The sequence below is a fragment of the Eutrigla gurnardus genome, assembly GCF_963514095.1.
Source record: "Eutrigla gurnardus genome assembly, chromosome: 22".
In the NCBI taxonomy this organism is placed as follows: Eukaryota; Metazoa; Chordata; class Actinopteri; order Perciformes; family Triglidae; genus Eutrigla; species Eutrigla gurnardus.
This window is the reverse complement of record NC_139933.1, coordinates 7,584,423-7,607,710: the sequence shown is the minus strand read 5'-3', so window position 1 is coordinate 7,607,710 and position 23,288 is coordinate 7,584,423. Positions and strand designations below refer to the sequence as shown.

The window sequence follows — 23,288 nt, the reverse complement described above, 5'->3', positions numbered from 1 at the left end:
GTGTTATTATGGTAAGGAAGGTTGGAGCGAGGCGAACGGTGTTACCACGATTTTGCTCTCGCTGGCTCGCATTACCGCAAGTCTTGGGAGAGGGAGGAGTGGAGGGGTGTTGCAATCTGCAACCTTGCTGCTAGATGCCGCCAAATCCTACACACCTGTCCCTTGAAAATAGAGAATTGGATGCTTGTTGGGTCAAAATAAGGGTCACTTCTGAAAACACAGAATAGACAGCTGAGCAGTCCATAACAGGCACCTTAAAAGTATACTTGAAGAAAATGTTGCCTCCATGGTGGATGGAATAAATCCATGATGAATAACAAATTGGTACAAGTAAACAAGTAAATTGGGTCCATGTTTGACGGCAAAACTATTTCAAAACATACTATAAACTCACACAACGCGTGCAGTTGAGTCCGAACGTCGCTTATCCAGTCGTATGCTCCAATATCTAGGACAGCAGGAAGTCTATGCTAGTAAAGAAAGCGACTACAAGCTAGTTTCCTCTGTTGGCCTCCAGAGGTTAAAAGGTCACGTTTGCATGTCAGTGTGGACAGAATGCAAACTAACCAAGCGGGTGAGCTGGAGAAGAGGCCACCTCTTGAACTTGACCTCAGGACCGCCGGGCCACTCGTGCCCCTTGCTCTGTCCTGCAGGTATATATACCGCATTCATTTGTGTGAGAGCGGTTCTGCATGTGTGAGTCCGCGTCGAGGTTAAAATGTGCGAGAACATGCATCTGGTGTGAAATAACACAGTACAATTAAGGATTATGTGAACCATCAGGTCTGCCTTGCTTGGACATGCAGGTGCACATCGGTGTATCTGGCAGGTGAGCAGAGAAAGGGAGAGAGGAGGAGACTGGGAGAGAGAATGTAGGGGTATAATGTCATCCCACAACCCCCCATTTGACACTACAAGGGAGGCTTTAGTCAGTCTAAATAATCCATGCTGGTCCATTAAATTTGCAGACTAGCCTCCCTAGTCCCTGTTTCTAAGCTGAGAGAGGGGGAAAAGAGGGGAGGGGTCGAGTTGGCAGAGACGAGGAAGGGAAGTTGGATAATGGTAATAAACTTGAACAACTGCTTCATTTTTTTTTTTTACATGGAGGAAATCACCAGTTCACCGATGCCGAAGCCAGAATTAGATGTCCAGGATGGAGGGAAAAGAGGTTTATAAAGAGAGTGAGACAAACAGGAAGAGAAAAAGAGCACACCAGGCCCCTTGAGTGACACTGATGTGCTCATGATTGCCTGCCTCACCGCCAAATCTCGCCTCCACAACCATGAAAAATAAGCACTTGGAGTGTGTGGGGAGAAGCCACCAGTGTGACGGGGATTGTTGCGGTAACAGTGTTATTGACTTGTTGCTCCAGCTACATTTGCTTAGTGCTCTGGAGGCCCGATCAATAGACTCTGCACTCTGAAGCCCTGCTAATCAGGGCCCGCAGCCATGCAGGGTCAGCCTTCTGCGAACGCGAGGAGGAGGTGGGGGCGAAACTAAGGGAAGAAGCAAGAAAATGGGGGAAAAGATACGGGGCAAATGGCCGGCGATGACAGCCTGTGTTATTTGACGAAGAATTCTCCTCCGGTACATTTTTCTTTCCTTCCACCGCTAGAGGTAAACTTGTGTGGCATTCTCTCTCTCTCTCTCTATTTCAGCAGCAGTGTGGGCGTGAAGCACCATGAGAGATGCAGATTGCTGCTTCACCTCTGCTTTCCTGTGAACCGCGGTTCAAAAGTCAAGGGGCAGTTGGGCTGCTTTGGGACTTTTGGAAAATGCAAGAGCCAATCCATATTTGCAGAATCCAGTTGTGAGATCTCAAGAGGGCCTCGGCGGCGCTTAACATAGATATAGAGGGGAGAGAGAGAGTTCACCTGAAGCACGTTAGCGTGATTATTCAGATGAGGGAGATACGCGGCTTAATGACACGATGGCGTGCTTGCTGTTGTAAACATAAGAGAAGGTGCTCCCTTCTGTGATATTTGCGAGGCCGACAAATATACAAACCGTACACAAGAACACAAATCATCTCCATCTGTAGCCTCGTGTTCAGCACATCACAAGCCCACTATGGAATGCTATGGGAAATTCATGGGGGAACTGTCCATCAAATATTAATGATCAAGTCGAGCGAAGTGGATTCTCTCCCGTTCTCTTTTCTCCCCTGGTATCTATGGTCACTGCCGCGCTGAGAAACTTCCCACATGAAACAGACCAGAGAGAAACGGGGATAGAAAGAGAAAACAAAAAAAGGGCAAAGGAGGGTAAGGAAAAAGGGTAGAAGGGTGTCTGGGTGTTCAATATTTTCTTTTGAGGGGCCAGAGCTCGGTTAGCTTCGGCTCAAGCAGGGTCTGATACACAGTTCCCAAGGTGTAAACACAAACTTGTACACTGCTTGTGTCATTGTTTTTGCCTTTTCTCAACACTTCTCTTCCTGTTGTGTTGTCGGCCGGCGCTGTGGGACTCTTGTGCCCGGCGACACACATGTAAAGGCTAAGATGGCTTCACTGACACCGAACTTCTTCCAGTCTTTCTGACAAACTAAAGGCCAATAACTTGCAGGATTGAATTGATTGCCTGAGAGGCAACTAGCAACTTTCTGAGGAGAAATTAAGCAAAACTTTTCCCCTGGGAATGCAAAATGACAAGAAGATAACCAATAAATAAAGAGAAACCACAGAACAAGGACTGAAACAAATATTCTTATAACACACACTGATGGAAATATCGAAACCGCTCATCAATGGAGCCCTGTTCTCGGTCTTTGACACAAACCTTCGCAACACCCCCGTGGAATACCAACACCCACCATCGCAGCACAAGTGGAAGTGCAGGGTCAGCAGCGTCCCTTCTGGCCTTGCTGACCACCAGATATTCTAATAATCACCTTCCTTCTGTGCTGTCAGGGCCCAGCAACCAATGGATCCCTTTCGCCCTGCCTTCGTCCTCCATCTCCACTCGTACTAGGGGCTTTACGGAGCGGCGCTGCTTCGATACATTAAAACTGCTGCCCCATGATCAAACGGGCAAATACCTCCCGGGTCAGCAAAGGGCTACCCCACGTCAGTTAACAATGCAGCATTTAAACATCAGTCGTATGCAAAGCGGCTGGTACACAGGGGAGGAGATGGGCGGCAGGAGAAAGCAGAGAAGCAAGGCCTGGACTGGGGAGATAATGAGCGCAGGAGCACACAGGAGAACATCAGCAGCTATTTAGCGCTATCGTGTCAGCTCCTACACAGCTTTATGATATAAGATGTGAGGCTCCATCAGCATCATAACAAGGATGAGCTAATGGCGAAGCGCATTTTTTTTTTTTTTATCTTGGTCAAAATGCAGACTCAATATTAATGCATAAGATGGCAAGTTGCATTCAAACATTTCCATTTGCTCGGTAAATCGCAACTTGCGACGTCCACCAATTTTGAAAAATACATGTCAGAAATGTGGCCAGGTTTGCAATAAGTAGTGCCACAAGATATAAACACTTTAAATGTTTCATAGTTGCTAATAGTAATGAAATTGTGTAGGCCGACAAGAATAATAAACATATTACTGAACATACTTTTGCCAGCACTGGATGCACCGAAAGATGCCGGCATCCACATAAAACACAAAAGCATATTTACATATTTATGCATTAATTCTATGCACACAATAATACACATAGACAGATTGTGATTTTGATAGACAGATTGAGATTTTGATAGACAGGATGTGATCTTGAATATGTAGACGATTATGATTAAGACATTGTTTGGTTGGTTGGAGGTAGAAAGATATTTTGTACTGCTCTTTTGTGTTAGTTGTGTCATATGATGTTCATATATTCTTGCACAGTTTGTTGTTGTTGGTTTTATTTGAATTAAGGTGTGTGTGTGTGTGTGTGTGTTCACTCCTAAAGATGGATAGACAAAATAAGCCGAAAATACGAGTAATTTAACATAAGACATAAAAAAACAAAAATAAGTCAAATAAATGTTGAGCAGGATGATGTTTTTAAATGTATATTGACATTTTAGAATGAAGCTTTGAATGTCTTTTGAATGACTATTGAAAAAAATGATTTTGTGTTATTGCCGGTAAATAAATGGAATTTATGGTACTGTTAGATTGCTGTGGTTAATATGGATGCGTGCCATGCAAACAGTAAACATTTATGAAAGGTCAAATGCCAACAAATACAGATACAAGCACGATATTTTGTTAAAACATGATTATCAATCTTTTTTTCAATAAATGTTGTCTTTTGGACATGTATGAAGACATAAATGAAGATTTCAACTATTAAGTACAGCCCTAAAACTGTGTGGTTTGTGGATTGCAATTGTGCAACCAAATTCTTGCTGCTACGAGAGGGACACACACACACACACACACACACACACACGCACACACAGTGGTGTGTAGGTTAGGGGTCAGTGGATGTGCTAATTCGTCCCTGAGCCAGAATCCAGTCGTCACTAATGCAACAAAACAAATAACTCATAACTGTGTGATTGAATTCTTTAACAAATAGGAGTGTGCATCTTTTTTTGTTGTTTTAGTGTGAGTAACCCTTTAATGAAGCTTCGGGGTGAAGAGGTGAGGACGAGTTTTTTTTCTGGCTTCTCCCTCTCTCCCTCTGCCTACTGCTTGGTTAACCGACTGACCTGCTGTCAAAGGAGCCTTTGTGAGTGCGCTTTGGCGCAAGGCCAATCAGATCCTCCGGCTTGTCTGTCTCAGAGAGGAAAATGGCGCCCCTGGTATGCCATCAGTGGCAGAAATGTGCAGACAGTCTGACTGCTGAGGCAGGCTCGGCTTGCTGTGGCCCTTCCAAAACTATGCCGGAGGAATTACCTGTTTGGCCCTTGGCCAGGGGGACTCGCTCTACAAGGGCTGGTGGTTATTTATCTGTTTATTCACTTAAACCTCATGCACGCCGGCACTTTAAAAAAAAAAACACATTTCAACTCCTTCACATCCACTTTCACAGATTCTGACAATGTTCTCCTTTGAACTACACAGGTAGTTTCAAGGGGGTTTGAGTCGGTAACAAACGGTTAGATGTCAGAGGAGTTCCTGTTCAAAAGCAAGCCTGTGTGAAAACACGCATTGAGTGACTACCGGGTTAACTTACTGTATTTTCTCCTCACTACGGTAAACAGTCAAAAGGTTTACTTTTACTGTGCCCACATCCATATCCCATCTTCCTATGCTTCACCTGATAACACTTCCTGCATGCCCATATTGTGGCAACAATGTCAATGACATGGCACAATTATGAATTTAATAAGTAATTGTTTTTTTTTTGTTTATGTGATTACAAGTGTTTTTTTATATATGTTGATATACAGTATGTCACCTAAATCAGAGGTCATCAATGTTTTTCAGGCCAAGGACCCCGTGGCTGATTGTGTTGCTTATTAAACGGGGCCAATAATAAATAATGTAGTACAGCCTATAGATCCATGTATAAAAGTACTTTGTAATGATGTATATAAGCAATTAAAATAATAATTGTTGGCAGATTCATATATTTACAGAGCATATTCTATATTGACATTTCTACATCACAATTTCACAGCATAACATTTAACAAATAGGATGATTTATATTTGCTTATTATAGTTTGTATGCATGTGTATTTTTGCACATATTTTAATTTTTGGAAGAAAAAAAGTTTAGGATCAAATCATTTTGGGGACCCCCTGCAGTCACTCTGCGGACCCCCTAGGGGTCCCGGACCCCCTGTTGAAGCTCTCTGATCTAAATTACAAACATATGCTTCCTGGTCCTGATCCATACAGTATGATAGTGAATAGTGAATATCCTGAAAGTAAATAAGAAAGGTAATATTGCATTTCATGCCAGGGGTATAGTGTCTGGGTGAAACTGTGGGAAATCCCACACCCAGAAAACAAATCAAACACGGAAGCGAACACAAACACTGCACAACAAGACTACAAGTTCTGACAAAGCCCTGGTTTACACTAAACAGAGATCACAACTCGCTCGCTGCACAATCCCTGTTCGTTTCCACTCTGTAAAACCTGCCAGAACGAACACAACCGCCCCACAAAGTGCCACTTGTGACACATCATCCGAGGAAGCGAGTGTTTAGGCTCCGGCTTCAGAAACAATCTTCTGACAGCGGGAGATGATGAAACGGAGCCGATCCAAAATGACTCTCGCGCTCCTCAGAACCTGCTGAACCTGCTGCAGCCTGGAGCGAGCCCCCCCCCCCCCCCCCAGAGAGACAGAGAGAGAGGTGGGAAAGGTGCCGGGGAAACTCGTTAAAAGACGATTGGAGGTTGATGTAAGAATGCTAGAATATTAAACATCCATATATAACACAATCCGCTGAGCAAACAGGCCCTCCGATCCTTTACCTGCTAATGTATCGTCAGCAGCACGGCAAGTTTGCACAAACATTTCCCCGAGCGCCGCGATGCACCGCGAGGCCGAATTTCAAATGACACACTCAGCAGATCGTAAACCTCCACATGTTTAGACCCAAACAGAAACGCCATTCTTGGCCGCGCTCACGTGTGTCTGCGAGCTCGTGAGGTGGGGTGAGGAGGAGAGTCGAGACTTGCTCATTTCACACCGCGAGGCGAGCCAGGAAGCAGTAATAGAATCTAGCCATAAAACATGGTGGAAAAGAAGGGGGGGAGCTATAGCCCATAGTATAGTACGTGTCCGACTGCCACCTCTGCTAGACTCCCTCCCTCCGAGCTTTTCTCACAGTTATCCATTATCATAACCCCTGTCTCCATCTGACACACAAGCCCCCTTTTTTGCGTGGCTGCTCTCACCTCGACCAGCCGCCTGCTGACAAAACAGGAGGGAATGTAGTTTGATTAAGAAAAGCGAAAAAGAAATCCATTAAAGAATTCCGTGTGACCGAATGATTACTTTATTCTCTCTCTATTCTCCTGCCGTGATTCATATAGATCATTTGTTTTGATCTTTAACGAACATCGTTATAGTCCACACTAGGGGTGGGTAAAAATATAGATACGGCAATATATCGCGATACAATATATCGCGATATATCGCAATACAATATCAATTTTCAAACTCCAAAGATCGATTTAAAAAAAAAAGATTCATGTTTAGAGGCGTTGTGAATGCAGTACTTTATCCTTTTTCATTTTATTTTCAATATGTATTTCAGTGAATTCCATGGGGACTAATAAAATGGAGAGGCTGTTTTGAATGAAATAGTTTTGACTCAACTTGTCCTCAGATCAATATCATCTGATGTACATATACAGGTACTTGTGTTTCCATCTTTATTGATATCGCAATATCGTGATACGTATCGTATTGTGACCAAAGTATCGTGATACGTATCGTATCGTGAGGTTCTTGCCAATAGAGTCCACACACAACAAAACTAAGCTAAATACAGAAAATGCCCCCATTTACTCAAAAGGCTTGTTGGTTTAAACCTTTTCATATTTTCTTGTCATAAATCAAGCCCCCCTCCTTTTTTTTTTTATTTAACCCTTTCAGCTCTGCAGGATTATCAAAGTATCAGATTCTTGGGAGGGGGTCCACACCTCAAACAGTGCCACTGTCGACAGAAATAACCCTTTTCCCCCATCTTCTCCTTCATTTGGGATAAGTGCATCAGCTCACATAGCCCACGCAAGCAGAGGCAATTCGATGGAGGTGAAAAAAGGATAAGAGTGGGAGGAAGACGATAGGAAATGGTGGATTTGAAATGCTTAGTTAAAGACTAAGGGGAAAAAAAGAACTTTTTAACAGCTGCACTGTCCTCTCGGTGGGAGCAAATCCACGTAAACCAGGCAGTTTCACAACACATCTTAAGTAGGTAACTTATGTAAGACTTCATATCTTTTTTTTTTTCTTTAGAGGATGGGGTCATCAAATCGATCCAAAGGGCACTAAGTCAAGTGTTCCAGTGACTGTGCCATGCTGAATCCGAAGCGGATTTCACGAGTTATTCTATTCTCGTCTGCGGGCCACAGTGGTGTGTAAAATGAGAGGGAATGCAATGTTTTGGGAAATCTAATTTGAGGCCCGTGTTTGTTTTCTTGGCCTTATTTTGCAACCGGGGAGGCTGGCTCCGGAGCAGCACAACTCTCTCTTCCCCTAGTTTCACAACAATAATGTCCAACACCAACAAGCAACCAAAAAAACCTTATATTCAATTGAGGCGAGGACATTAAGCCGCTGCTCTCCTCTCCCCTCGCTCGGCTACGCCACAAAACTACGCAGACAGTTAATTGGGAGGTTACTCGCCGTGTCACGGGAACATATGCACACTTACGGACATATAGACGTATTGAAAAAAAAAATACAAATATTAGCAGCCATCTTTTGGCAGCTAATTGCGACGCGCTCCCCGTGGGAGGAGAGAGGGGTCCTCGGTCGATAATTAATCCTCGTTTGGAAAAGTAAATGACATTCATTAGCAGGGAATGGAGCCAAGTGCCATTATTTACATGGCAATAATCTGAAGCGTGCTGGTGGCGCTCTTTTAATGTTACAGAAATAACTCTGGGACAGGGGGATGAGTACAGTTGCTTTCCTCCCTTCTTTCCCCCCGTGTCTTCGCACCCAGGAACAATTAGGCCCAGACGAACAGATGGGGACGCCTCTGAGTGAGAAAGCTCCTCTGAACGACTCTTCATCTCCTTCTTATCTCGCTCCCTCATTCACACGCACTCGGGCACGCGCACACGCACAAACACGCACAGTATATAAGGACAAATACACAAATACACACTTCGGAATCAACACGCTCACAAGAGAGCATGCCGAGCACACTGAGCTAACTTTTAACATTAACTGTCGAGAGATGAGCCTCTTACAAGGGGCTAAACAGGAACTTTGAAAAATGTGGGCACATTGGAAACACTGAGCCGCGACGGTAAAAACACAGAAGCTGGCCGTAGTGCAGATATTCAGAGAGAAAAACAACACTGGCTTTCACAATTGATGAAAAGCAAAAGTTCCACATGGCAAATGTCAGCTTTTCTCTGCCAAGATATCTGTGTTTTTTCTTACTGTGTTTATTATTTACGAGTGAAGTGTATATTTTGAAGTTATAATTGAGGGAAAACTTCCTAGTCTTTGGTCACTACTGTGGGTTCAAGGACAGTACATGCTTTGTACACATGTGTTGTGTGTTAACACTGCTGAAGCTAGTATAATGATTAAAATGCTACACAATGGGGCCGTTTGTGGCACGAGGCTGAGGTTATCCACAATGGTACTTGCCTCTGCACGGTGTGCTGGTAGGGATGCACGCATGGACGTAAAGACAAAGCTCAACATCTGCAGGCTTGGGTTTTCAAAATGACAAAAGCAGTAATGAGATGCACAGAAAAAAGAAAAGTGGTAGTCTGCTACGCTATTTTAATCAGCTTTTGCTGGAATGACTTAAGTTCTAATTCAATTCAATAACGCAACTCTCATAAAGACAAAACATACGCCATCATTAACTGCATGTACAGAAAATTAAAGTATAATAATAGAGTGACGTTATACTTTTAATATCAACCCCAGGAAGGGTATTTAATGCCAACAGTAGTCTCTGACAAGGCAGCAACTAAGCAAATAAACAATAAGTCCATGCAATTAAACTTAAAGCTACATTCCTCATAGACGTGCTGCATAAAATGATTGAATTTGCGGGGAAACTTGGGTCAAAGTCGAGTCAGTGCAACACATCGCCCCTCACTTGATCTCTTTTCAGGATCGTTATCCACGCTGACCTGGATCCTGCCGGGCTTCTCATTCTGTCCAACATCAGGCAGCAGGTCAGAGCCATGAAAGCTAACACACCTGTTATTGTGCGACCGGTTACCCATCTTTGTCCGGCTAAGTACGATGATTAAGGTATCAGTCCCTGGGGAACCCGGTGGCAAAAACAGAGGGGATGGACTTGAGCGTTTACATCACAGCCTCACAGTTTCAGCGTGTACTTTGCCTCCATGGCGATTACGCTGCTAGACAGGGTGTATTCCATTCGACAGTCCTTTACCCATAAGATGGTAACATCATCTTGTGTTTACTGACACCAAGGAAGCAGACCCCAAGTCCCGTAGGGCCTCTTCCTCCGCCATATTCTGTTACATCCCCCAAACAATGGACCCTGTCAAAAAGACAAACACTAAACATCTCCTCATCCCTCCTTCGCACAACTAAAATGTGGAGAAAACTAAACCATGTGAGGTTACCAAACCTCCTAAACAAGGGCATGGTTATTTAGGAACTTTTTGTGCTCTTTCAGCGCTACAGAATTAATGGATGCATAATGGTGTCCGCTCTGCAAATATCAGGGTAGTCTCCAATTTGTGACCAAACATGAAATTAAACCTACTTGCCCTCTTTCCTCCCTGGACGCTGACCAGATGCCAGGTTGTTATTTTAGCTATGGGGAGGACCGAGGCCTAGCGTGACCTCTCTCGAGCTGAAGGGAAACTTCCCCAAGAAATCCGATAAAATACTGAACACGGGTCTCGCTAATTCGTCCGTCCAAGCTCCATACACTTCCGCGACCTCTTTTCCTTCAGCCACCCCCCACCAACCCCCAATCGATCTGCTTATCTCCCGAGATCAAAGGCTCGCACCGCCGTTGTACATTTAGCCTCGGCTGGTTCCTCCCACATCATGTCTAAATATTAATGATAATAAAGTCTCACACCCATCCCTGTGTCATGCAATTACAGCCAACATTGATCCTCGGCTCTCCGCTCCAATTAGAGCTCACCGCTCGTAATGTGTCCTAGCACATCAAAGGAGAACAGCCATTGATCCACTCCTGGATCTTAACGTTTACCGTTAGGAGAGAGGAAGGGGGATGTGGCGTGGCGGTGGGGGGAAGCGATATTCTGACTAGAGAAGAAGGAGGGAGAAAAGAAATCATTTTATCCAGCCAGTCAGGTAAAGGAAGTGCTGAAACTCAGAGGGTAGGGCTGGGCAGAAGGGGCTCAATAACAACGGACAGTTTGACAGTTCAGAAGGCAACCAGCAAACGGGAAAGACTCCTTCACAACAGCCTGGCCTTTTATTTTAACGTAGCTCTTATTGCTGCAAACCATTGTAAGTATAAGTATTTACGGAAAAAAGACACATAATGAGCTAAAGACGCCGTGTCGCCTGCCCATCTTAAGTGCAGATCACTAAGAAGCGTCTAGAAAGTCCATATCTAAGTCTCAGAGACAAAAAAAGTATTACACACCCACTGCAAGACTTTCAGGATTATGCCTAGGCCTACTTCTGAATATCGATTACTGAACTACAACCAAACTTACTAAAGAGGGGGGAAAAAAAACATGGAATTTCTGATCAGTCTTATACAATACAGGTCTCAGTGGGAGGCAAGAAAAGCTTCAGTGAAACATGAGTTGTCATGTCACCTCCCACATCTATGTCTTTAGGCCAACTATCCTTGACAACTGACCTTTCCGACATCTTAAAGTTTGAGGAAAGGGAATTATTTCAAATCAACATAGAGAACACACCACATATATACCATTCTACAGCAAACCCCGCTCAGTGAGAGAGAAACACAATCAGCAACAGGGTAAAAATCTGACCCATTGAGTCAATAGACAGCGACATGTCACCATTAAACCGGGGACATTCCTTGCACAAATGAAGCTAAACAATCCCAGTGTTGACACCATTATTTGACAGGGCTTGTTGTTATGCTTCTTTCTCCGCCGGACTGATGGCTCTGATAGTCCTGGCCTCGGGCACGACCTCACAGTCGCCTTTGTCACAGAGCTGGAGGAAGGCTTAACCATCGCTCTGGGCTACAATGATACTCTTCATGGCACCATAATACACTGAAACACTGTGCAACCGGAATGCAACCCAATGGTTTGTATACCTACAATTAATTGACTGGCCATGGCTGGCCTCTTGACACAGCGCTGAAATATGTCTAGCAACGAGGTAAGCGGCGGAGGGAAAAAAAATGAAAGACGAGCACAAAATAACTACATGGATTTAATTAGTAACAATGCTGTAATAGTGCCGGCATCAGTCGTGAGACCTGCATTAAAACCGAATGACAATTAATGTCTGAATAGGGAACGTTGACTGTTGTCTTGGCATGAGGTTGAGGTTCATCCAAAGGTCATGCCAGAGGGATCTACTTCTATATTTATAGTAATATGTAGTACTTAAAAAAAAATCTCTCAAATGATAAGTTTCCACTACTATCGTCACAAACCAGACGTTACATCACAGATCAAATAGTTTTGAAATGCTAGGCCATACACAATGCATTAAAAATAATTTTACAAAGTGTGTGAACCCTTAACACTTTAAAGAGACAGTGTGTAGGAATTACTTCCATCGAGTGGTGAAATTGTATTTTGCATTCAAATGAATAGCGCATCACTTTGTTGTAACTACGGTACCCGTTATGTACCAAGAAGCTATGACAACATGTCATCCAATACAACTTCACCAGGTATTCTTCCAGGTGATGAGGTTATGAATTTATAGTTTTCAGAATGGCAGAACGACATGGAAGCCTCCTGAGGACTTAGCCGTTCGATGTAAATACAGATAAGAAATTCTTCGCTTACCAGGATAAATCCGATTATTGGCAGAGGTAATTATATATTTATGAGGACATATTTATGAATGAAGATATTGATTTTAGCTAAAAAATTACTTAAAACGTTACACACTGTCCCTTTAAGCTTTTTCTCGCTTGTGTACGATATTTTTCCCTCTGTTCAACCCGCTGTCCTCTGGATGTGGTGTCCCTCACTATTATACGCTTTGCTAACATGGTGCTTTGCTTCAACTCTGTACCTCGGCCTCCACCGAACGATGTAATTAAAGATTGGTGAAATGAAACCAGTGTTTAGAAATGGTTTATGTCAAGTCTGTTCTGAAAACGTTGCACCACAGGGAAAGTTTTAGACGGGATGGGTGTGCAGCGACGTCTTGTTAAATAAAATAAGAGTCTTGGCCTGAAGAGATAGGGTAAAAAACATCTAACCGAGAGGGCCTCCGCGTGTGCCAGGTCAAAACACGAAGGCTGTGTACAATAGTAATGCAACGGCAACGGTAGGAAAAACATTTGTTGTTGGCCGGGATGTCAGGCTCCTCACATGCGTGTGATACTCAGTGATGCGTTTGAGGTCAGCTGAGGAGAATGAGGGGATCGGCGGGCTCCACAAACAGGCTGAGAAAGTGACACTAGGCTGCTAGGCCAAGACATCAATGTCCTCACAACTTCCCTTTAACACTGAAGCAATGTTAGCCCTGGCGCCATCGGAATATGGGCCCGGGTTTAAAGTTTACACGATGGCTGACAGGATGTCCATGTGACCTAGCAAACACTCAGAAAATAAACAAAAGTGGCTCTTAAATGTTGAGAGGTTTGCAGGGGTTTAAGTGAAAAGTTAGAAAAAATTGAATATTTGTGTATCTTTGTGGATACGGAACATATACAGTGGTTGTGATGCTTGTTGCTCAAATCAGCTATATTCATTATCATCAACATTATTCTTTGGCTTTACAGTATCTGGCACATTGAAAGAATAACCACTGGTGAGCATCCATGGCCTCTTGTTGAACCCAACTACTTATATTATCAAATAATTACCTTTTTTCCATGACATTCTGCTCATTTTATTCAGATCAATGAGTTAATAGTTAGTGATTTATGGATTTTGTAGATATATATTAGGATAAGTGTTTATTTATTTCCCATTGCCAGCAGCACAGGAACTTATCCTGAAAATAACACTCGAAAGAGTGAAGGGAATGACTTGATAGGTCAGCAATTTTTCATTTTCACATCCCTGCTAGAACTTTGGCAAATGCAATACGGGCAACTGAACTTTTGGACTGTGTAAGCAAAGTGTATGTACGTGTGTATATAAAAAAAAAAAACGATTTGTGTTACACTACAGGGAGTGAGAGAAAAAAAATCAAAATATATATTTGCAAAGTTTCCAGTGCAGTTCTGTGAGACACATCACGCTGGGATGATGTTGACCCTTGAGGTGCAAACTGAGATCCCTGTCGCCACAGAGACGTGAAGATCGTGGTGTGAGTGGGGAAGTCTTCTCTCCAGTTGGCAACAGGCCTAGCCTAGCACCAGGGTGTTCAGCCAAATGCTCCTCTCCTCTGTCAGACCCCCCCCTCCCCATCCCGTCCTGCACCTCACCCTCCACAGACTCCTGGATGCCAGTCTGCCTGGCTGCTGCAGGCCAAACAAGCCCCAGCCATCGGGCCAAAGGGGCAACGGAACTGATGCCAGCTGGGCCAGCACTTCACGGCCGAGCACCACTCTCCAAACAAACAGTGCAGTGGGCCACAAGCCACGGGCAACATGGAACCTGTCATTACCGGCCGTGCATGGCTGGTTCACTCCCCAAAAACCCACGCCAGGCCAAGCGCTTGAATTTGTGCTGCACTTGACTCAAATTTCTCAGCCATGGGTATGTCATGAGAGAATCCCATTTGCACAATTATGCTGGATCATCAGCGTAGAAAGGCATGTCTGTTAGCCCCTTACTGTACGAAATAGCGTCGACTATAAATTGCAAATTTAAAAGCACCAGGAAGAATCATTTCAAAGCAATGACTGGCAATTCAATACGATTACATATTGAAAAATGTGGAAAGACAGCGCCTGCCAAACAGTCCCTTAGGATTAACTGCATAACTTCTAATTATACAACATCTCGAAAAACTTCCTATGCTCCTCCGTGCTAAAAATGGACTCTATGGGCATTGAACCTCACTGGGGTTTTCTCCGCTGATCAAGGTTCTACAGGCTTTTGTGGCATAACTCTGCTTTGTCCTTATGATTTTGGCTACAGTGGATGATGGTTTGAGGCATCAATCACGAAAAAAGAGGGAGGATCGTTGAGATCCGATGTCCAACCATGCTTTCACTGGAATGCCGGGACAAAAGCCATCTGGGGAGAGAGAGACTCGGAGTAACAAACAAGACAACCTGTGTCTCAAATTGACTGATTGAGAAATAGTGTTTCAATGGGTTTAGTGATAATTCAATCATATACATGCACACAAAAGCATTCAACACATCTCAGTGGTCATGCCTGAGTCATTGTCAGCGCCCGCTAATTCAAATAACTACGGACGTGGCTCTGTCTGTTTGGTTTATTTGTCACATGCAGTCTCTCCAACATCCCGGACATTCTGAGGCAGCATTTAAAGAGTTCTAAAAATTAAAAATGCATCATATCAAATGGTCTTAGAGGACCAATAATACTTGTTTGATGTATATACTTTGCTTTAATTGTTCAATTTAAGATTTTATGACATATCGGATGGTGATTCCGCAGAAATAGCATCTAGCTTCGTATGTATAATGCAAGAAACATTATTTTACATCCAGCATCATTCAATGCTAATCGGCTCTATTGAATCTAGTAAGAGGACGTGCCTAAGCGAGGTTGTGGATAAACAAAGAGTAGATTTTAAAACTGAGGCCTTGGACGGCAAGCGTTGCAAGACTGACAGAGTCCAAAGGCCGCTGCACTGGCAGTTTAAAATGATGGCTTCTTTGTGTGAACATCAGTCATTTTATTAAGGGTCAATGACCACGCTGAATTGGGTTAATGCACAACAACAGTATAACGGAGGTGATTTACCTCTTCTGCCATGAGGGAACGGATGATATTGGACCATTTAAAGATTAATCCATAGTATTAAACAGTATATTATTTATTGAGAAAAGACTTTAGAATTACAAAGGGATTTTACAGTATTGTATTATTTTGAATGGATATGTGATACAATGCAGAGAAGGAATTTCACTATTAATTGCTATTGACTGATGAAACTATTGAACTAAATATAATGACTGGATGACCCGAGAACAAGATTTCAGGTGACAATAGAGGGGATTTTAAAAAGATTTAATTTTGTGTAATAGTAAACTGCATTGTGAGGTTGAATTGGGCAAACAAGACATTTTTGAAGCCCTCTTTTTTTTCCGACAGTTCTTGTCAAAATGCGCTTCACAGCGAGCACCACCGAACCAAAGTATGGGATGGGTGGGGTTATGGGGTCCGTCCTTTTGCCTTTAAGCCTTTGGGAGAGAAAAAAAACTAATCATTTTTTGTGTTTCTCATAAAAGCACTCAAGGTTAGACTTTTTTTTGCTTAGAAAAGAGACCACTGCGCTGTTTAAGTAGTTTGACAGGAGCTCTTCTTGAATCCAGACGCCTACAAATGCCTTGCCTCACAACCTTTTCACTTCCTTGAAAAAAAGTGGTCCTCTTTTCTTTCTTTTTTTTGCCCATTGTGATAAAGGGGATCTTTTATGCCATCAACAACATGGCAACAATGTACTGCCTTTGTTTCATTGCACCATCCTGGGGGTCTGTTAGGATGAGATACAGACATACAGAGGCGCAGTAAATGATTGATGGGTTAGAAGAAAAATATTAAAAAAGAAAAAAGAAAAACGAGTCAAAATTCAGCATTTGTAAATATTTCAAGCTCTTGCACCCTGCCACAGACAGATCTGAGGGGCAACAACAATAACAGCAAAAACTATACTTAACCATCTCTCCTGATGCAAACACGACTTAGACAGCTGACTTATTTCGTTGAGACGATCACTGTTTTAAGAAACGACTTAGATCGCTTTGTTGGAAATAAAACTATATACAGTAGCAAACTACAACCGTGCGCCCCATTGGACATGCTTTCCTATCAAGTTGTCCACTGTGATAATTACGATGAATGGAGTTAAAAAGGCACATGGGGCCAAGGGCCTCCCTCTCCACTGCTGTGTACTCCACTGTACGTTTTTCGCCAACGAAATCGACTGAGAGGAATGATTAAATGAGAGCTGACTAAACGTGCAGGGTAGGTATGAACAGCGCTCGTGTTTGGGCAGGAGCCACTTTATCCTGGCAAACAATCCAGCCCGAGAGCAACTTATCATGGATCAGGATCCCATGTCCTGGCACGGCTCGATATGGAATGGTGCCTGACATGCACGTATGAGATATACAGATAGATATCACAAAAAAACATATATAGCAAAGAAAATAGCCACCTTTTTTCCCTCCTTGACACAAATAGTGGCATCCGGTAATGCTGTGGCATCCCACACTATTCCAGGCAGCTGTTGCATATGCCCAGAGGTATGCACAATGGCTTGCTGGGAGGGAACAACAGTCAAATATGAGACAATGTGATAGGTTCTAATTGCTTCAAAATGTCCTGAAGAAGGCCCCCTATTATCTATTTAAATCGGCTGATAATGGGAGGCTGGGAGGAGGAGGAGGAGGAGGAGGAGGAGGAGGAGGAGGAGACGGAGAAGGGGAGGAGGAGTAGGAGGGGGCGACCTAGGCGGAGGGAGAAAGCTATCCTCTGCGCTGCTGTCGCCTCATTATTTTCCGTCTTGACGGACGCCCGCGCTCAACCCCTGGATGAATGGCCCTGTGCTGAATAAGTTATCGCCAGACACACAAAGGGAAGAGTGCCACAAACAACACAGCAGTACTGCAAAGCATGAATCTCTTTTTCCTCTCCTCCTCAGTCTTTCCTCCCCCCCCCCCACCACCACACCCCCCCACCCTTCCCCCTGCTCCCTCTAGACGAAAGGCAGGCTCTGCCACAGACTGAGATCTCACCTGTAATTTCTAAAGAAGCTCACAGTAGGTGGGGGGAAAAAATGTAACAGATATAATAAAATGAAAGGGAGGAAGGATGCAGGCATCTATGTTTGCTGAAAAGATATATACCTCCATTCCTCCATTTTGTTTCATCTGTCCTTTTTTTGTTTGTGCAGCTCCTCAGTGGAGACAGGGACCTCCTTTGGACAGCATCTGAAGATGTTTGAGAGGATGTTTTTTTGTTCTTCTTAAGACAAGGCCCACAGCATGATCAGTGGAAATGGTTTGGTTTCATCTGATGTTTATTTTGTTCCCCGTTCTGTTGTTTGGACTGCCGGGGGCCTGGCATATCAAATTGGGATCACCTCTATACATGAGGGGGTGTGCGAGGAGCGTCCCCTATAGCTAAGAAATGGGAGCTGAGAAATAATGACAAACAGGATGCAGCCCATTCCCAAACGATTAGGGCCGCACTTTTGCTCTACGGCCGCCGAACGCTCTCCCTAGCTGTCACTCAAAAGTAGCAGTGGAACTTTTGGACAGGAGAGCCTCTTTCCCCCTATGACCGGGAAATCAGAGGGTGCCGTGGCCCGACAGGCGCTCGACGGCAGATCAAACGGGGCGGGTACCCTTGGAGTGACACCTGGAGCCACTTCAAGGGATGAGAGCGCCACTGATCTCCAGTCATCTCGTCAGAACGACAGTCTGTCAGGGTTAAAGGAGGGGAATAAAGAAGCTCTATCAACTGGGATGGTGTGAGCGAGGTCGAACGAAGCATCACCTCAATGTCGTGGATGGCTGACCCTTGAGCATTTGGAGAAGTGATGGCGCAAAGAGTGTTTTTTTTTTCTGGTTGGAACGCTTAAGTTTAGCCTTGATGCCCAGTTCAGGGAGAAGAGGGGGTTGATAATTATGCTGATATGGCAGTTTCACTCAAGATGTGTCGTTTTTGCTTGCTGTGCTTTGATTTCGAAGCCCTTCTACCTTAAAATAAATTAGAAAGCATTTGCTATTTACCATCTTGAATGCCAGCCGTCTGTATCCGACTCTGACCATTATATGATTTGGGTTTAAAAAAAAAAAAATATGAAGAATTTCTTCACCGCCATGTTTGGAATAATTACAAACCAACTTTGTCCCGAAAAAAAAAAACAGAAGCCCCACTATAGGCTAGATAAGAGAGAGAGAGGGAGGCATGTAGGGAGAAAAAGGGATCTTTGGCAGCCAGTTAAGCGAGTCAATCCTCACCAGACAAATGCATCCCTTATATAAAACAACAACACGTCTTTGCCCTTGTCAACAACCCCTTCTTCTGCAGCCGAGGCTTGTGTGTGCGCGTGTGTGTGTATCTTTTCCTTTCTGCAAAAAACGTCCCATCAGCACTCTCTAATGGGCGAGGTGGAGAAAGAGAGAAAAAGACAGCGATAAAGCCGGAGAGAGAGAGAGACAGAGAGAGAGAGAGAGAGAGAGAGAGAGAGAGAGAGAGAGAGGTGGCAGTGGTGCTTGTTTGGCTCAGGAGCAGTGAGTAATGAGGCTGAGGCGCACCCTGTCATTCTCCCAGCAGCAGCCTGTAGCCACAGACACACACACACACACACACACACACACACACACACAGAAACATTAAAAAGTGTCTCCCCCCCTCCAGACACAACACTTATCTGACATTCAAAACTGAAAAAGTAGAAAAATGACTTGATGCAAATAAAACAATGTCACAATAAAACAGCCCCCTCAGTATAAGATGCCCTGTTGTTGGATACGTTCAAAGGAGATACTTCCAATCTAAAACTCCAATACTGAAAATACTGTGTAAAATCTCATATGTCATGCAGTTATCTGATCTCTGTGTCTCTGGATTATTCTGGATTATTCTGGTCCCTGCACCCAAACAGTGAAGGTAAGAGCCCTGATGAACTCCATCATATCTACGTCGATGGTTGCAGACAACAGCAGACAAGATGCACATACTATACTGGGATTATGCAGTAACGACAACGTCCGCATCGTTAGAAATTAGAGCAGTCTGTCCGTAGAGATGTCCGTCTGAGGATGATAAATTTACTTAATCTGCTGTTCTTGCTCAAGAAAATGTGCCTCAAAGACCAGCAAGGTCTTCCAGTACTATTTGCCTGTCAGCCGACAGCACCAAATAACTTTACGGGCGAACACAATATCCTAAATCCACGGAACATACCCACAATATGCACACACACACAACAGCTGCGCTCAACTTGACGTGTATAAAGTTTAACTAAGGTTTGCGGTGAGGGGCAGATACGATTCATGCTTTGGCACTTTGCTCCTTTGCCAGAATAAAAAAAAAAAAAACAGACTGGACATGAAAAGCACAGACTGCTTCCCTGGAGGGGGCAGAAAAGGCCAGGGATAGGACTGACCCGGAGGGACGCTGCAATATGGGGGGGCAGGGGGTTGAGAGGGGTGGTAATGATGCCAGGCTGAACAAATTGCAAAGCAAAGGGAATGTGTTTAAATGTAGTACACGGAATTATCGTGGCAGCAACACGGAGAGGAGATCAGAGAGAGCGGGATCCACCGGGAGTGATCTGACACTCTCGGGACAGGAATAACACGACGCTCGTCCAAGGCTACTGTGATGAGTTCAGCTGTAAAACAAAGTAAAATGGAATGTAAAATAGGGCATGTGTCTTACACAATGTCATAGATATGGAGTGTACTCCATACACGCTGATGACGAGAGGAAATGCATGGTGGTGTGTAGGATTGTAAATGCATGTGACGGTAGGTGTAATGGTGGGGCAAAGTGTCAGAAAGCTGACTCTCCTGACCCCGTCACGTTGTCATGACGTTTTTCTTTCCCTTTGCTTCTTCATAGCCTAAAACAGGGGCAACACAAATAAATAAATGAAAAGATAGAAGAAGGAGAGAACAAAAATGAAAGGGGAGGAAGAAAACATCTGAACTGCAATCTGCCCCATCTTTCAGCTTCAATTAAAAAAAATCGAATCTTTTTGTTCAACTTCATAACAAGACTTCAAGAGGGCCCCAAGACTCCGATCCCACCACAGCTCATTGGTAGAGTCGGATTCCATTAATTATGTGACCTACATATCCCAGTAGTTAATATTCCAGACAGACGGATACACACACAGAGAGTATATGTTTGCCAATAATACAGGACAGGGGCAAAACTTATAGATCTTAGGGAACCGAAAGTCACCCCCTCTACAGATGCTCTTCTGGGGCATTTAGCTCTAGACATTGTTCACATGTGGGTTTAGTGGGTCAAGCAAACGAGGAAAGGTTTAATCTAAATTTCAGTGAATGGTCAAAAGTATAACAGGACTCAGGGGCTTGTTCTTTTTTTTAGCCGTACTGTATTTGCTCTTAACTTGCCACAGGTAGATACGGAGGGAAATCAGAGAAATGAACTGGGCTGCACATTAAGACAGCTTGTCAGGACGCATCTCAAGAGAGGAAGTCAGTGTTTTTTGGTAACAGCGTGGCTGCATCGGCCTGCGAGCGACTGCATCTTCCTCACCCCGGCTCATGGGCTGATCTCTTAATCAGTGTCCAGAGTGTGCATGAGTCCTCTTCTGAAGGCTGAGGCTCTGTCCGTCTTGCCTGCCCATCGCTACTGCCAGTCCCGGCCATGAATATGGAGCTGTTCTGTGGCTGGGAGCTTGCTTATGTTTTCTGTCTGATATCTAGGCCCCATTCCCATTTCAAAGGGAGGTCCACCCGGGGCCTTGACTTTTTGATCTGTCTGGCGACTGAGTCGACCACCTGCATGTGGGATCAGCTGCCAGCGAGCGTAGACAACCCCTCTGCTTCAAAATATACATCCTCCACCCTCCCCTCTTTTTCGTCCTCCCAGCTTCATTGCCCTTCACTGTGCCCCCTCCTTCCGTGAAGCTGCCAGCGGCCCCAGTGGTCCTAACTGGGTCTGGAGTCGCATTCTGTTCCCAACTGATCCGACCGCGGTGAGCGGGATGCTCTGAATAGCAGTGGGAAGGCTCCAGCCACATTCACAGGGCCATTTTGTATTTACGAAAAGCGACAGTGTCAGTGTGCCATACCAACAACAGATGCCTTATCAGAAAGTCTGTGTCTTCAGGGGTGGTGATCCACACGGTGGGCCGTACCACGTCTCAATGCAGATGTACCGAACCTACACAACTATACATCAAATTGGTTGGCAATGAAGACCATCCACTACATCCACTAATTCTTTGCCACTAGAGTCCAGCTAATATCTGTGAGCCTGATCAAGTTTCAAAGAAAAAAACAATTTAATTTGGAGATTAAATGCTCACTACCTGAATTAAGAATATTCTAAGACTGGTGAGTTTCTATTCTAAGACGCAGATGAGTACCTGCTTGTTAGATTACAGTGTGTTCCCTAATATAACAAATATTAATGTATACAATAATATCAGGACAAATAAACTAGAAACACAATATTATTTGAATAATAAAATATTTTCTTTGAGGTACAAAGGGAGTGGCGATGGTGCTAAACAAGAACTAAATGGAATGATAATAGATCATTTGATGATCAGATATTAATATATCAGGATTGCCTTTCTACCTCATTAGGATCACTGTGCCTGTCACAGTTATAATTAATACCCAGGGGGATTTCAGAAAATTGAATTAAAATTTAACTTAGAACGGATGCCCTGGACGTCCACCACTAGACCACTGACATCCACTCAGGCTGCAGTATGCTTGAGACTTGTCATCGACCACAACCCGGCCAATCAACAGCAACTTCACACAGTGTGACATAGTAATTACCCCGATCGGCGGTGGTGAGTTTCACAGTGAGACGTTTGTTAAGATTCATTTTCAAACAAAGCAACAACTATCTGAGTTGTGTGTGCTTCTGGATGTTTCTCACAATAAGTGATATTCACAGAGTCTTTAAGTTAATTGGCTTCTCTTGAACCCTGACAGCACGCTTAATGAGTGTCTAATTGTTCCTCAGCCGTGGTGAAACCCCCGGACCACAAAGACAAACGAAGATGTGTGAATTTTAAAAAAACATGATCTATACCAACAGTGGGAAAAAAGGACACCATTTATCTTTGGATCTATTTGTCTGATAATGGATCAAAGTCAACGTGTTGACTGTTCATGAATCAACTTGCAATATTTGTGCATTTGCACGGAAAAGCTTTCTGTTATTGATATAAAACAATATTTCTAAATGATTGGCCTGGACAAAAATCTAATAGAGTGGCTTTTACATTTAGCTAATTGCTGCTTTACAACAAAAACACTTTATTAAACAAATGATGGCGTCTGTGCACGAGTATCTGTGTCCACATCAGGTTTGTGTGCAGATGTTCTAACACAACAAGGCGTGTTTACTTCACTCACTGGCCTGTTTGTAAAGTTATTTACATACTACTTTACCTAAAGCAATACACTACTTCTATAGCAGAGACAAACAAGTAGAGAAAGACCCCAACCCTCACAAGAATGTTAGGAAACTACAATTGCTCTGACACCGCACACAATTAATCAAAAAGCAGAAGAAGCCGGAGGAGCAAATAAGGAAATGAACGGGGAAATGAGGATGAATTGTCTAAAAGGGGGGTGGAGGGGGGGGATCATTGAACCATTCTGAACTTACTTTTCGCTCTCAGTTCTCCATCGCTGGTTATAAATGACTTCAGATTTGACGTTTCCAGCCCACAAGCTTACA

The 23,288-nt window shown here is 43.8% G+C and overlaps 1 protein-coding gene across 4 annotated transcripts in view; it reads right to left on the bottom strand.

The window, feature by feature from the left end:
- vti1a (vesicle transport through interaction with t-SNAREs 1A) overlaps nucleotides 1-23,288 on the bottom strand; it is a 107,471-nt gene that overhangs the window by 10,914 nt on the left and 73,269 nt on the right. The gene's annotated exons all lie outside the window — the stretch shown is intronic.